Consider the following 13,989-nt stretch of genomic DNA (forward strand, 5'->3'; position numbering starts at 1 on the left):
CCCCCTCCTTAATTATAGCTCTACCATTATTGACCACATCAAATCTATTTGGAACCTTCTATTAAATTTGGAGGCCTAGAAGAAAATGCTTTCTCACCTCTAGCACAAACCCACTGAGCCTAAAGTTTGTTGCTTCCATTGGAAGGTCTTCTTTCACAAAATCCCTATCCCAAATGCTTTTTCAATCCACAACCATTAAAAATCTATCTCTCATGTGTTCTTTGGCTATGTCTTTGCCAAGGAAGTATGGACAAAATTTGGTTTTACTCTTGATGGTAACTTCTCTATCAACAATTTTTTATCTGGATGGATTTCGAAGTGCACTAAGGAATTCAATACGTTTTGGTCTATTTTATCTTCTTATATCCTTTGGTACATTTTGAAATCAAGGAATAACATTTTTTTAGGATAAGAGCAGGATTATCATAGAGTCTCAAATGAGACTCATTAGAGCTAATGTTTCATTATAGGTAACAACCATCTTCAAACTCAAGGAGAGTAAGTTCCTCTAGTTGGTAAAGGATGGAAATTTCACAATGGAAAGAAAAGAACTAGCATATGGATACACCATGGTCCAAAAAAAGGATGACTTTGATATCACCTTGGTTGAGCTGCTTTAGAAGATCTAAGATGAACATAGGATGAATATCCATGATGCATCCTCAAGTGTGTAGTTGCCTCCCCCAAATTCTCCCATTCACTTCACCACGTCAAGATTTGATGAAGAGCTATTGAACACAGATTAGTTTTCTCTCAATTCGTAAACTTGTTATATTTTCCAAGTTGTGTATGATGTATAATGTTTTGATATGATTTCCAAAGTATGTTTATGGCCAAAACTCTATCATGTTTGGTATTTCCCATCAGTTGTATGATTTCCAATTATTTTTTGTTTAATAATATGCAATAGTAAAATATTCAATAAAATATATATTTGATATATCATATCGCAAATCTAACCATTTAGATATGTACAATTTTTTTTTTAACAAATAAAATAGAAAAAAAATGTTTTGAATATTCTTGATGTTGGAAATATTGAAGACTAGCTAGGTTACTGAGAGGGGAGGGGTGAATTAGTAACCTCAAAACATTTAAAAAATTTAGACCTCAATAGCATAATCCAATTACCATTACTAAATATAATCTACTACATGCAAGAGAAACTGAAAGCATAAACACTTTGAACACAATATTTGGTGACCCAAAAACCTTCCAAATAGAAAGTAAAACTGGGGTGGGGATGATACCCACAAAATTTCAATAATGTAGCATAAATTTGGCTAGTTAAGTCTTATATTGATCACTTTTGATGATCTTCCCTATTAGGAGCAATTAGGAATTCTAGGTCCACCTTGTTAGAGGTTTCACAAACATACAATGAAGTATGCACTCAATAAAGAGATTTAAGAAAAGACTATTAAGTCTACCTTGAGAAAGGATTTAAAGCTAATTCACCTATTAGGATGAAACAATATATCTTTGACCTACAACTAAATTATTGATTGAGATCCTTTTAAGTACTGATCAACTCTATGTGATAGATATAACTCTACTACTCATAATATGGCCTTTCAATACACTTACTCTACTGCTAATTCACATTCATAAATTCCATTCACATTATTTCATGCTATCCTTTCCTTCTAGAAATGATACAATACATTACATATATTAATCCAATTACAAAGTTATCCATTACACAAGTTAATACCAATATTACAAAGTTAGCCCAAATATAGATACAGATGTTCTAAAAACTAACTTGGTGAAGTTCTTTTACATGGTGTCCATTTTCATTACTCGGCATCATCATGCACTCGGTAGAAGTAGAAGCTCAATCCATACTAATGACTTTAACATAGTTTCAAACTTGGTATACATTGGTGACTTAGTAGATACTATGTAACTTAGTATAAACTACATTCACTATTTACCATGATTGTACTTAGTAAACACTATTCTACATTCAACTTTGTTGACACTGGCTTTGCTTGACTTAAGTTGTTAACTTGGTAGAAACTGCAAAGCTTAGTAACCACTAAACTACTTGGGTAGAACTGTAATACTCAACAAACACTGTATACAAAATTTGAATAAGTGTTGTCACTAATAACAAACTTGACTAAATGTCAACAATCTCCCTCTTTGGCATTAGTGACAAAAACACTTATCAACCAAAACTTATATACATCATAGTGTGATACTTAGCTTGGTATGGCATGCTAATTTTGAGATTTTTAATTTATCTTTGTAACTTTTCTATATATACTTTTTATTCACATGATTCTCCCCCATACAATGTACATATCATGTCAGGCATATTGACATACTAAGTGTATCTCCCAGTATGGTATATTTCTCACTTTGTATTTACAATCTCTCCACCTTAATTATGTATAAAAATCTCTCCCCCTTTTTGAAAATAATGCCAAAGATTTATAAACAATATATTTACATGGGGATACTAAAGTGTGAGAGAAAATCATAATGTACTTTAAGAATAAGAGTTAAGGTCTTATCCCAATTGTCTTGCATAACTTTGCATGTTTGTAAAGCAACTTGCACTTCTGCAGAGAGTTCAATCATGTGATCTGCAATTGAGAAATTATTGTCTTGGATCAATGTTTTGGAATAGGCAATGTGCTTCTACATTGTATCCATGATGGGAAGGATCCTATTTTGAATACCTATGAGTGTAGACTAGATCTTTGCTTTCTCTCTCAACAATTCTACTTGCATATTTGATAAGAATCTGATCTTCATATGAAGTGTAGAGCTTGAATTAGGGTCAAATTGTAACTGTTTTGCACTAGCCATCAGATGTTCATCAATCTTATTCAAATTTATCTTTATTTCTTTAGTATACTTGGTAATATCACATAACTTTGCAAAAGGTAATATTACATTTGTGCAAGAAGTTTCAAGATTTTTCAAGATTAAAGAAAGCTCTACATGTTGGATATCTATTTGCCGAGCAATGTGCTCAAGCACTTTGTTATCAAATTTATTTTTCCTTTCTCGAGAAATTTTTCTTGATCATTGGAATCTTCATTGAACTTATTGACTACCTCTTCTAATTGGAACAAAATGTGTTGGGAAGTATCAACTTTAACACTTATAGCTTCAGTCAAAATTTTCTTTACATCCTCAATAATCGTATATTCTCTATCTCTCTCTTCTTTGAGTTTCTTCTCCTTTTCCTTCTTTTGGAGAATATAACCAGCTATATGCATTTGATCCACAATGATATTATCAAAGTCCCATGTGAGAATTTCAATTTCCTCATCCAGATCTATATCTTCATCTATTTCCTTTTCATTAATCAAAATTCTTGGTTGAATCTTCAGTTAAACTATCCTTGAAGTTAATGCTTTAGAATTCAGAATAGAAACAATAGTGGAAATATGAGGACTAGAAGTGCAAATTTGTACAGTGCCTATTGGTGGAATATTGACTAGAATACTTACAAAATCCAAAAATGATGTTTTTACCAAACTTTCCAAAATTGAAATATTCACAACTGAAGTATTGATAGAAGTATTTGCAATTGAAGCACTTACAAGAGTATGCACAACTAAGATACTTACAAGTGTATGCACAACTGAGGTTGGCAAAATTGAAGAATCAAAAACTTTACTTACTACTAAAAACCTCAAAATTATAGAATATTTTGTATCCATTACTGATGTTGACTTGATATCTAAAAGATACTATAGCTTGATAGATGAAGTGGTAGACACTTCTATCAGTGATGTGCTGAGCTGAGAGGTAGTAGGGAGTGATTGGACATTTGATGTATCAATGGTTGTTACAATCAAATTTGCTGAAGTTGACTCTGAGCTTGATGATGCTGCAAGGCTTTTTGGAGAGTGGGGAAGTGAGGCCATGAAAATCATAGCTATCTTGACTAGGTCAATCTCTTCTTCTTCTTGCTTGGCTTTCTTTGTAGCTTCTTCTTCTTTTTATTCTTCATCATCCTTCATTAGCTCGTGATATTTATCTGTATCAACTGTGAAAAATTGAGTAGAGGCTTCATCCTTGTCAGTTTCATCATCAACATCTTTGATTTCAATAGGATATTCACTTGGTTTGTGAAGATGGAATACATTTATCCATAGGATTGTAGCATTCCTCACAACATACTCTATATCTTTCATCAAAACTAGATAGGTGTTTAAATTTAAAGTTATTTTGTTCTCATTGTCTTTTAATGCCTTATTTACCTCTACATCAGTCAAGTTGGGTACCAATTGTTTAAATTTTTGTATGAATATGTCTTTGACATTCTAATGGGTGTTTCATCTAACCTTGATCTTATCTAATAGAACTAGAGGGGCCTATGATGCCAGCTAGCTTGGAGAGTATTTCCATTTTCCCATCTTATCCATGACCAGGTCCTCAACTTCTTTCTTCTCTACTAGAGTTCTTATTTCATACCTAAGAGCTTTAAAATTATGCACACCAACACTTTCTCTTAGCACCTTGAGCCTTTCTTGAAATGAGGGAGGAGGTTAGTTGAAGATTAAATCATAGCTTTCTTTACCTGCCTTCTTCCTAGATCTTGTAAACACTATAGTGGATGGCTTTGGTGGCTTGGTGATGATCACCTTGTCTTTCTTCATTACTGGCTCTACTTCCTTTTCTAATTCCTCTTGATCCTCTAATTCTTCCACATCTTCTTATTTACCTTCAGTTAACATGATAGGGGTTCATGTTGTTCTCAAATTCGTTATCCTCCTCTTGCCTTTGTTTATTTCCTATCGAAGCTTGATTTCTAGTTCAATTCTTGCCTTTTCTTCTTCATAAGTTCCAAATTAAGGTGCCTTTGGATCTATAGGCTCACTTACTAGGGCTTCAATGATGTTCTTAGCCTCATCAATGTTAACCTCATATGGAAGAGGTTTTACCCACACAACTCTGGGCCTTGCTACTTGGATCTAGACTTTGTCACTATCTACCATAAAGAAAACATCATCCTTATAGTCTTCGACTAACTTCTTTGGTATCCTAAATATATTATTCATCTTTTCTTTGAAGGCTTCAAAATAATTATCCATGATACTAACAAAAATTTCAACCATTTTAGTGATATATTCATTAATCTGATATGAAACTGGCACATCTTTTCTCCATATTATGGTTCCTTTAGAAGGGAAAAAATTTTGAACATAGAAGAACAAAAATGTCAATAGTGAACCAAATTTGCATGGGTTATTCTTTGAATTTCTAATTCTTTCCATGTTTTTGTTCAACTATTTCAACAACAAATTTGCTAAGTCATATGACAAATTATTCTTCATGACCTTGAAAGCTAAGTCTACTGCTCCGCATGACACACTATTGATTCGGCTTGAACTATAAATCTTGTGTGCTATTATATGGATGTCAAATTTTAGTTTTTTATTAGTTACATTACTAATTTTCATTCCTCTACTATCCCATTTGGCTAGGGTTTTCTTGTGTAACTCATCTCAACCTAGGGTTTTAGTGGTTTTAGCTTTGGTGAACATGGGGAGACTAGTAATGTGATGTATCATTTTCTTTGTGATCAATATTGTTTTCTCTAACCACAATTGATCATTATGAAAATGGCTTAGGATATACCTAATCCATTTAATTTGAAAGCTCTAAGGAAGGTGAGGAATATGGGTTAAACCTTTCTCTTCCAAATGTTTGTACTCAAGTTTGAGAATTATGTTCACACAAAGTTTACTCAGAGCATTATCCATTTCAAGGGTTCCTATCTCCTAAATTGCACATTTAAAATGAGTTCAAATATCATTTATGAGAAGTACCTTTGGTGGGATCTATAACTGAGCTCCATTCAAGTCAAGGGTTTTAGCAATTGCTGGCACAAGTTTGAAGTTAGGGGCTTTCCATTCAACACCTCACACCAACATCTCAGAACCTTTCTTTTCCTTCATGCTACCACTGAATGCCATGGTAATTCGGTAAGTTGAGAAAATATTTGTAAACTTCACTACAAATTCCACTTAAAGTTGCTTGGATGCTCTACAAATCACTCTATTTACAATATTTGAATTCTTGGTGATAATGAAGTCAATTTCCTACCTTTTTGATAAAACTTCCTATTAATGCTTTATACAGTGAGAGCTATGATGACATCATCTATAGCAACCTATCATCCACTATCTATATGGACTTCTTAGTGAAATATTGTAACTCAACAACCAAAAATAACCATGTTACTCCTAACTTTTCTCTATAGAGTCCATGACCCAACCTTTCTCAATAGAGAAGTCAACTCGGTGATAGCTATTATCGATCTTATTGATGATTCTTCTATATCTTGAATAGCATTATGAATCTTTACTTCCTTTTAATTGGAACTATTTAAGATGTGACATTGAAAATGTAGTTCTAGTTCTTCCTTAAGAACTTAATTGGAAATGGTGTAGTCACCCACTTCTTGAGTGACATGACTAACATTGCTTGAATTAGCTTGTTCAATAGATTTAGGAATCCATTTCTATCTCATTTTCTTCCTGATGTTATCTACTTTTTCTTTCTTTTCATCTTCAATTGTACATGTATTCATGCAATTCTTAGTTATATGACCAAGTTTGGTACATGTGTAACATCTTAGGGCGGTATCCTTTCTTCTCATGTGATGTTTAACACAATTCATGTCAATGTGTCCATATTCTCTACAATAATGACATCTACACAAAGTGATGTAGTCCCAACCAAATATTTCCTTTACAAATTGTTCAACTAGATTGAATGATTTAGATTTGCATTCAGATGCCTTGTGACCTTGTTTCTTGCATTTGTGACACTTGCCCTCAAAATTTGGTTTCTCTTTGCATTCATTAGGTTTATGACCATGCTAGCTACAGTTGTAGCATTTTCCATTGAATTTTTCTTTTCCATTATTCTAACATTTGTTTGATGTATGACCTATCTTACCATAGTGATTGCAGGTAGGTTTTTTTTTTCTTTTGTGCACCTTGTTTGGAGGACTCACCTTCTTCTTTGTATCCAATATTTCCTACCTAACCCTTTTGTCTATAGAGATTTTTCTCATTTTGTTGATTCAATTGATCCATGTTTGCTTGGGATTTCATTATTCTTTCATTGAGCTACTTTTCAAAATTTAGACCAATTCTCATCCTTTCATTGATTTTCCTTTCAAAGTTTAAGTCATTCCTTAACCTTTCATTGATTTGTCTTTTGGAGTTCAGATCATTCCTTATTCTTTCATTTTCAAATATCAGACTGATGATTTCTTCATTTGCATTTGAGAGTTGATCAATAAGGTTTTCTTGCTAAAGGGATTGATTTTGAATTTCATTGTTCCTTCCATCCAAGTCTTCTTTGGCCTTATTTCTCTATTCTAAGATTTCACACAATATTATTGATTGAATTTCTTGTTCTCTTTTCAATTTTCCATCCAAGTCTTCTTTGGCCTTATTTCTCTATTCTAAGATTTCACACAATCTTATTAATTGAATTTCTTGTTCTCTTTTCAATTTTCTTACTTCTTCTTGCAGGGAACCATTCTTTTCTAGGAGTTCTTTGATTGCATCATTTACTTCATCTAAATTTCTTGAAGGGAGAAAATCTTCAATATATTGGTGGTGATTCATCTAATCTGCAATTTCCTTCCTTCTTCTTAGAGATTGAGAAAGATGCTCTTTTTCTTTCTTGAGTTGAGCTATGTCCATTTCTAGATCAAACTTTTCATTGTCAATGGCTTTTTCAAGTCTAAATATCTCCATTGTCCATGATCTTTGCTCAAGCCATCAAATTTTATCCTAAGAACCACAATGCTCTAATACCAATTGTTAGAAATATTCAAGATTAGTTGGATTACTAAGAGGGGACAGGTGAATCAATAACCTCAAAATTTTTAATAAATTAAGACCTTAATAGCATAATCTAATTACCATTAATAAATTTGATCTACTGCATGCAAGAGAAACTAAAAACATAAACACTTTGAACACAATATTTGGTGACCTAGAAACCTTCCAAATAGAAAGTAAAATTGGGGTGGGGATGATACCCACAAAACTTCAATACTACAACATAAATTTGGCTAGTTAAGGCTTACATTGATCACTTCTGATGATCTGCCCTGTTAGGAGCAATTAGGACTACTAGGTTCACCTTGTTAGAGGTTTTACAAACATAAAATGAAGTATGCAATTGCTAAAGAGATTTAAGAAAAGACTATTAAGTCTACCTTGAGAAAGGATTTGAAGTTGATTCACCTATTAGGATGAAATAGTAGATCTTTGACTTGTAACTAAATTGTCAATTGAGATCTTTTTAAGTATCAATCACCTCTATGTGATAGATATAACTCTACTGCTCCTAATATGGCCTTACAATACACTTATTCTGCTATTGATTCACATTCACATGCTTACATTCCATTCACATTATTTCATGCTATCCTCTTCTTTTGGAAATGATACAATACATTAAATATATCAATCTAATTACAAAGTCATCCATTACACAAGTTAATACCAATATTACAAAGTTGGCCCAAATGTAGATACACAAGTTCAAAAATTGACTTGGTGAAGTTTAGATACATGGCATCAATTGTCATTACTCGGCATCCTCATGCACTCGGTAGAGGTAGAAGCTTGGTCCATACTAATGATTTCAACATGGTTTCCAACTCGGTATACACTAGTGACTCAATAGATACTATGTAACTAGGTATAAACTGTATTCCTTGTTTATCATGACTATACTTGGTAAACATTGTTCTCCATTCAACTCGGTTAACACTAGATTCACTTGACTTAAGCTATTAACTCGATAAGAACTGCAAAGCTCAGTAACCACTAAACTACTCAAGTAGAACTGTAGTGTTCAAATTACAATATATATAGAATCTGAATAAGTGTTGTCACTAATAACAAACTTGACTGAATGCCAAGACTTATTTCATCTACATAGGCAATAAACAATGTGAGGTTAAAATAAAATTTCCTTGCAAATTCCTTTAAAGAAACACTTGACTCTATTATATTTTTAAAAAATCCAACTTTATCACCAATAAATTTTTTGAAATCATAAACATTAATAACATTTCAATTTACATATACATTAATTGCAATTTTGATATTAATTTTTTTGTCAAATTATATTTTATTCCTTTAAGAAAATTATAATAGTTCTTGTACATTGTTTACTTGAGATGTATAATTTACATATCTACAAATATAGATAGATTTATAGGGGGAAATATTATTGGCTTTTAGAAAAATCATAATCATAATGGAAATTGCATTAGCTAAATTTTATAAGTATTGCATAAGAAAAAGTATAACATGATTTACATTAATTTTTTGATATTCATTCATTGATTCATAAATTGCACTGGTGAACCTCTTTGTAAATAATTTTCTTTGTTTTCTATATAAACATATCTACATATACACATTTTTATTCCCACTGATCTTTATTTATAAACTTAAATGTAACATTTAAACTATCTATATTTGTAAAATTGAAGATTTAATAAATATTATATTTTATTATAAACTAGACCTATTAAAATAATTTGATATCTACAAAGTGTAAAGATATTGTTAAAATATATTTAATGTACATTTCAATAGCCAAACCCCACAACCCCACTTAGAAGTTAGTCTTAATTATGTGATTGGGTTTGTTGGCTTTTATTTTATTCTGTAATTTCCCACCATCTTGTAACAAATGTCTCAATCCAATTCTTGTGAAAGTACATTTTTCCAAACTTATGAGGAGCTTGAATCCCACTGGAACTCACTTTAGAGAGAGATAAAAACCTCAACAATATTTGTCCCTCTCAACAATCAACCACGAAATCAAAGCCCTCTAAAACGACAACACCTTCAAATATAGTTAAAAAATAATCTCAAACACAACTATATACTATGAAAACCTGATATCTCATCAACCAATGAGAAATTGAAGCATATTATTAAACAACTGACCAACTTAAATCCCACAAGAATAGATTAAACTACCGTGAATGAGAGTATGGGAATGCAAAATATAAATTTATAAGAATGAAAAGAGAACATGTTAGGAAGGATACCTAGATTTCCTAGAGCCAAAGTCATTCTAATGGCTTTTTCTTTAGTAGTTCTCTTTTCCTTTTTGACCACTACATTTTGCCAATTTATTCTAATCAAATCTACTTTAATTATAATTAAAGAATGACTATAGCTTTAGACTATTTTCTAGCATCAACTTTAGCTTTAGAGAAGATGGATAGGGCCATCACATTCAATTTGTTCCAACTACTTTCACTTTCTAAGTTCTTCTCATGTCCAACTACTTTTTTGTTCTAGCTAAAGGTTTAGCTTTAGTCTTATCCTTATGCTTAAGAGAACAAATAGTCATTCTTAAACATCACACACTAATGCCAGTGGCCTCTCCAAGGCATGGGTTGGGCCCACCAACTATATATATAGCCTTGCTCTATATATAGAGGGGATAGGGGATAGGACCTAGGTATACCCTACCAACTAGATCTATTTGGCTATTGAGAGGAGGGGAAGGGACCTACAAAAATAGATTGGCCCTCCCCCCTACCCTGTGGGTTGTCGAGAAGAAATTAAGCTTGGAAAAATAAGTCAACTTTGACTATTTAACACTTTTAGCCTAGGAATCAAGTCTTAGTATGTGATGTTTAAGCCATCTGCAACCAAATGATAAACAATTACAAACTACAACTATTCTTAAATACTTTTCTTCTTCATACCACCTAGGCCTACCCTATCGACTAGATCTATTTGGCTATCAAGAGGAGGGGAAGGGACCTACAAAAATAGGTGGAGCCTCCCCCCTACCTTGTGGGCTGCCGAGCATAAATTAAGCTTGGAAAAATAAGTCAACTTTGACTATTTAACACTTTTAGCCTAGGAATCAAGTCTTAGTATGTGTTGTTTAAGGCATCTACAACTGAATGACAAACAATTGCAAACTACAACTATTCTTAAATACTTTTCTTCTTCATACCAACTTCAAGCTTTTTGCCCCTAAAAAACTTCAGATTCTCATGCTTTCACTTCTTCTACAACTTCATTATATTCTTTTTTCAATTGTACTTAAATTATGCTAAACTTAAATCATTATAATTCAAAGTGATTAGTGCCTTCCATTGTTTGGATTTTTCTAAAATTTTGGGTTAGATATTAATTTATTTTATATTCATTATTAATAAATAAAATTTGTATTATTTAATTAAATATTTTAAATTTAAAAATATTAGTAATAAAAATATATATTTAGAAGGAAAAGAATTATAATTGAACATATTTTACTATTACTAGTAATACTTCATAATATCTTAAATAATATAATTCTATTAGCTATAATATCAAAATTGCTTAAGTTGATTACAAGTACTTAATTGGATAAAATGTATTATTTAAATCTTTAAATAATTATTGGTGCCCATCAAAATACACTAATAAGATATTAGTTAATGCATAACTACTATATTTACTACAAAATCACTTCATATTTGTTTGTTATGATCTATTCATTTTAGTTATACCTTAAATCATAACATTAACAAGGTAATCCTTATTAATATTCATTGACACTATTTACCTAGAGGGATATCAAAATCAAGTTTGTACATAATTTTTTTAATTAAATAAGTTGATGAATCTTTAAATTTTTATAGTAAAAATGTAGATAAGTTGATGACTCTTTAAATTTCAACCATTGTGGAGCTTAAATACTAACCACCTATTATTCTTCATATGAATCTTGTGCTATTGGTGAAGGTGGAGAAGAATAAGATGTTTGAAAAATACTCTTTTCTCCTTTAATCTCCAATTTTAGTCCTTTGTGTGGTCCTAAGGTAGAGGAACCATCTTTCTTTCTTCAACTTGTGATTTATGTTCATTGAACTAGAATGGTTACAATCCATACCATCTTTCATCTTTATTCTTTTCAAAACCCTACCTTTTATTCATACATTTGTATTCATTAGAATGACTTGAAATATATCAATATAGAAGAAGACTCCTTTTATTTCCACTGGATCTAGGAGTAGGAGGGAGCTTCTCAATCTAACTATTATGGTATTCTAATTTTTTTTAAAAAATTAAAAAATCCTCAACCCCTTCTAAAATATGGACTAAGTACAAATCTATTATTTGCCACAAGGTGAGCCAACAATAGTCCATCTTGATCACTTTGATCTCACATTTAAGATCAATCCAACCATCTTTCATATGATGAACATCGGTGAATGTTCTTTTCACCTTTGAATACACCCCTATAGTCAAAATAAGTCCAAGATTTAAACTTCTTTAGTGTGGTCAGTTAAAGTCCATTCTCTGTACACTTGGTCTTAGGAAGCATGGTTATTATGTACTTACCAATTTGTAGAGGATTTTTAGAGGAGATCCCAAATATTGGCATATGACGAGTAGTCTAGCATAAGGTAGACCTTGGTAGAGCATAAGGTCTACCCTCAAAGAAACTAACCTACTTATATGTGAAAGTTGGGAACTGTAGGAACAAACAATCATAATGGTTGAGCTTCTTTCACACCTCATCTGATACACTTTTCTTTGCCAACTCCTTGTTATACAGACATTTAAAATATTCACTAAAAGTATCTTGTACACTTTTGTAATGGTATTTTCTTTGAGTTAGGTTCATTTTTTCATAATAGTTCCAAATAAAAACTAAGGCCATGTTTCCCTTAGGAGAGAGTCTAGAAAAAGTATGCATATTAGTAGTAATCTAGACAAGGAAGGAATTCTTGTTTTGTGTGTGTGTGTGTGTGTGCGTGCGTGCGCGCGCGCGCGCGCGTGTGTGTGTGTGTGTGTGTGTGTGTGTGTGTGTGTGTGTGAGAGAGAGAGAGAGAGAGAGAGAGAGAGAGAGAGAGAGAGAGAGAGAGAGAGAGAGAGAGAGAGAGAGAGAGAGAGAGAGAGAGAGAGAGAGAGATCCTCTCAGATAAATCATCTACTTTCATATTGTTTCGCTAATGATTTCTCCCTAATAGATTTTTCTCATCTTTCTAGAGTCTAGTAGGTGGATGTATACATCCATGGTTCAAAACGGTTACATTCCTTGAGCCCACAAATCCAATTGAGATATAATTTAATGTCATAATTAAAATTAGTCTTGTACATCACCTTTGACTATCTAGTAACATTTATTCTCTTTCTAATTCACCAATTTTCATTGGAAAAATTGATGTAATCAAGTTTATTATCATTTCACATTTGTTGTGAATTCTCCTTTGTTAGATCTACACATTCTTGATTTATTGATAATTTGAAAACCTTCTAAATAATTTCTAGATGTAAAATTAGAACAACTCTCCCATCAACATCCTTGATTGAATTTATTTTTGAATCAAAATACTCGATGCAATTCCATTAAAAATCAAGTTATAGGGAAGACATTAAGAAAGTGGAGGCCAGATGAATGTTGCATCTTTCAATTTGAAGCATGTCTTCCTAATAGGATGTCTCTATTCTTTGTACAAAATTCAGCATATCGACAGGTCAATCTTTGTATCTCTAATTCCACTACATGAGGGTAAAACTTGAGATGGAATGCTATGAACTTGTTCTTTGTCATATTGATACTTCATTTTAACTTCACCTTTGGAAGTTGAATATTCCTTGGACATATCTCAACTTGGAGAGTTTGTCACAACATGGAAGTTTCAAAGGGTGAAAACATCTTCCAATAGGATTGAATCCATGCAGGTTTCATGATTTGAACAATAATGAAGATATATGAAGGATAATTCTTCTATGTATGATTTAGATACTTTTTGAACACTTAGGTTGGAAAAGTTACAAATAGCTCCTTTTTTGTGCAAGAAAGATAAAAATCATGGTTTTCCAAGTAGTTTATGTTAGAAAGTGAATTCTAATAACACAATTTGGGGGGAGGATGAATTATTTGTGTACTAGATAAACTTGAATTCAACTTATTAAATATGACTTTAATAATCAAAATAGTGGGAAATTATAA

The sequence above is a fragment of the Cupressus sempervirens genome, chromosome 1 (genome assembly GCF_028749045.1).
Source record: "Cupressus sempervirens isolate cs-2001-9-10 chromosome 1, ASM2874904v1, whole genome shotgun sequence".
Lineage (NCBI taxonomy): Eukaryota > Viridiplantae > Streptophyta > Pinopsida > Cupressales > Cupressaceae > Cupressus > Cupressus sempervirens.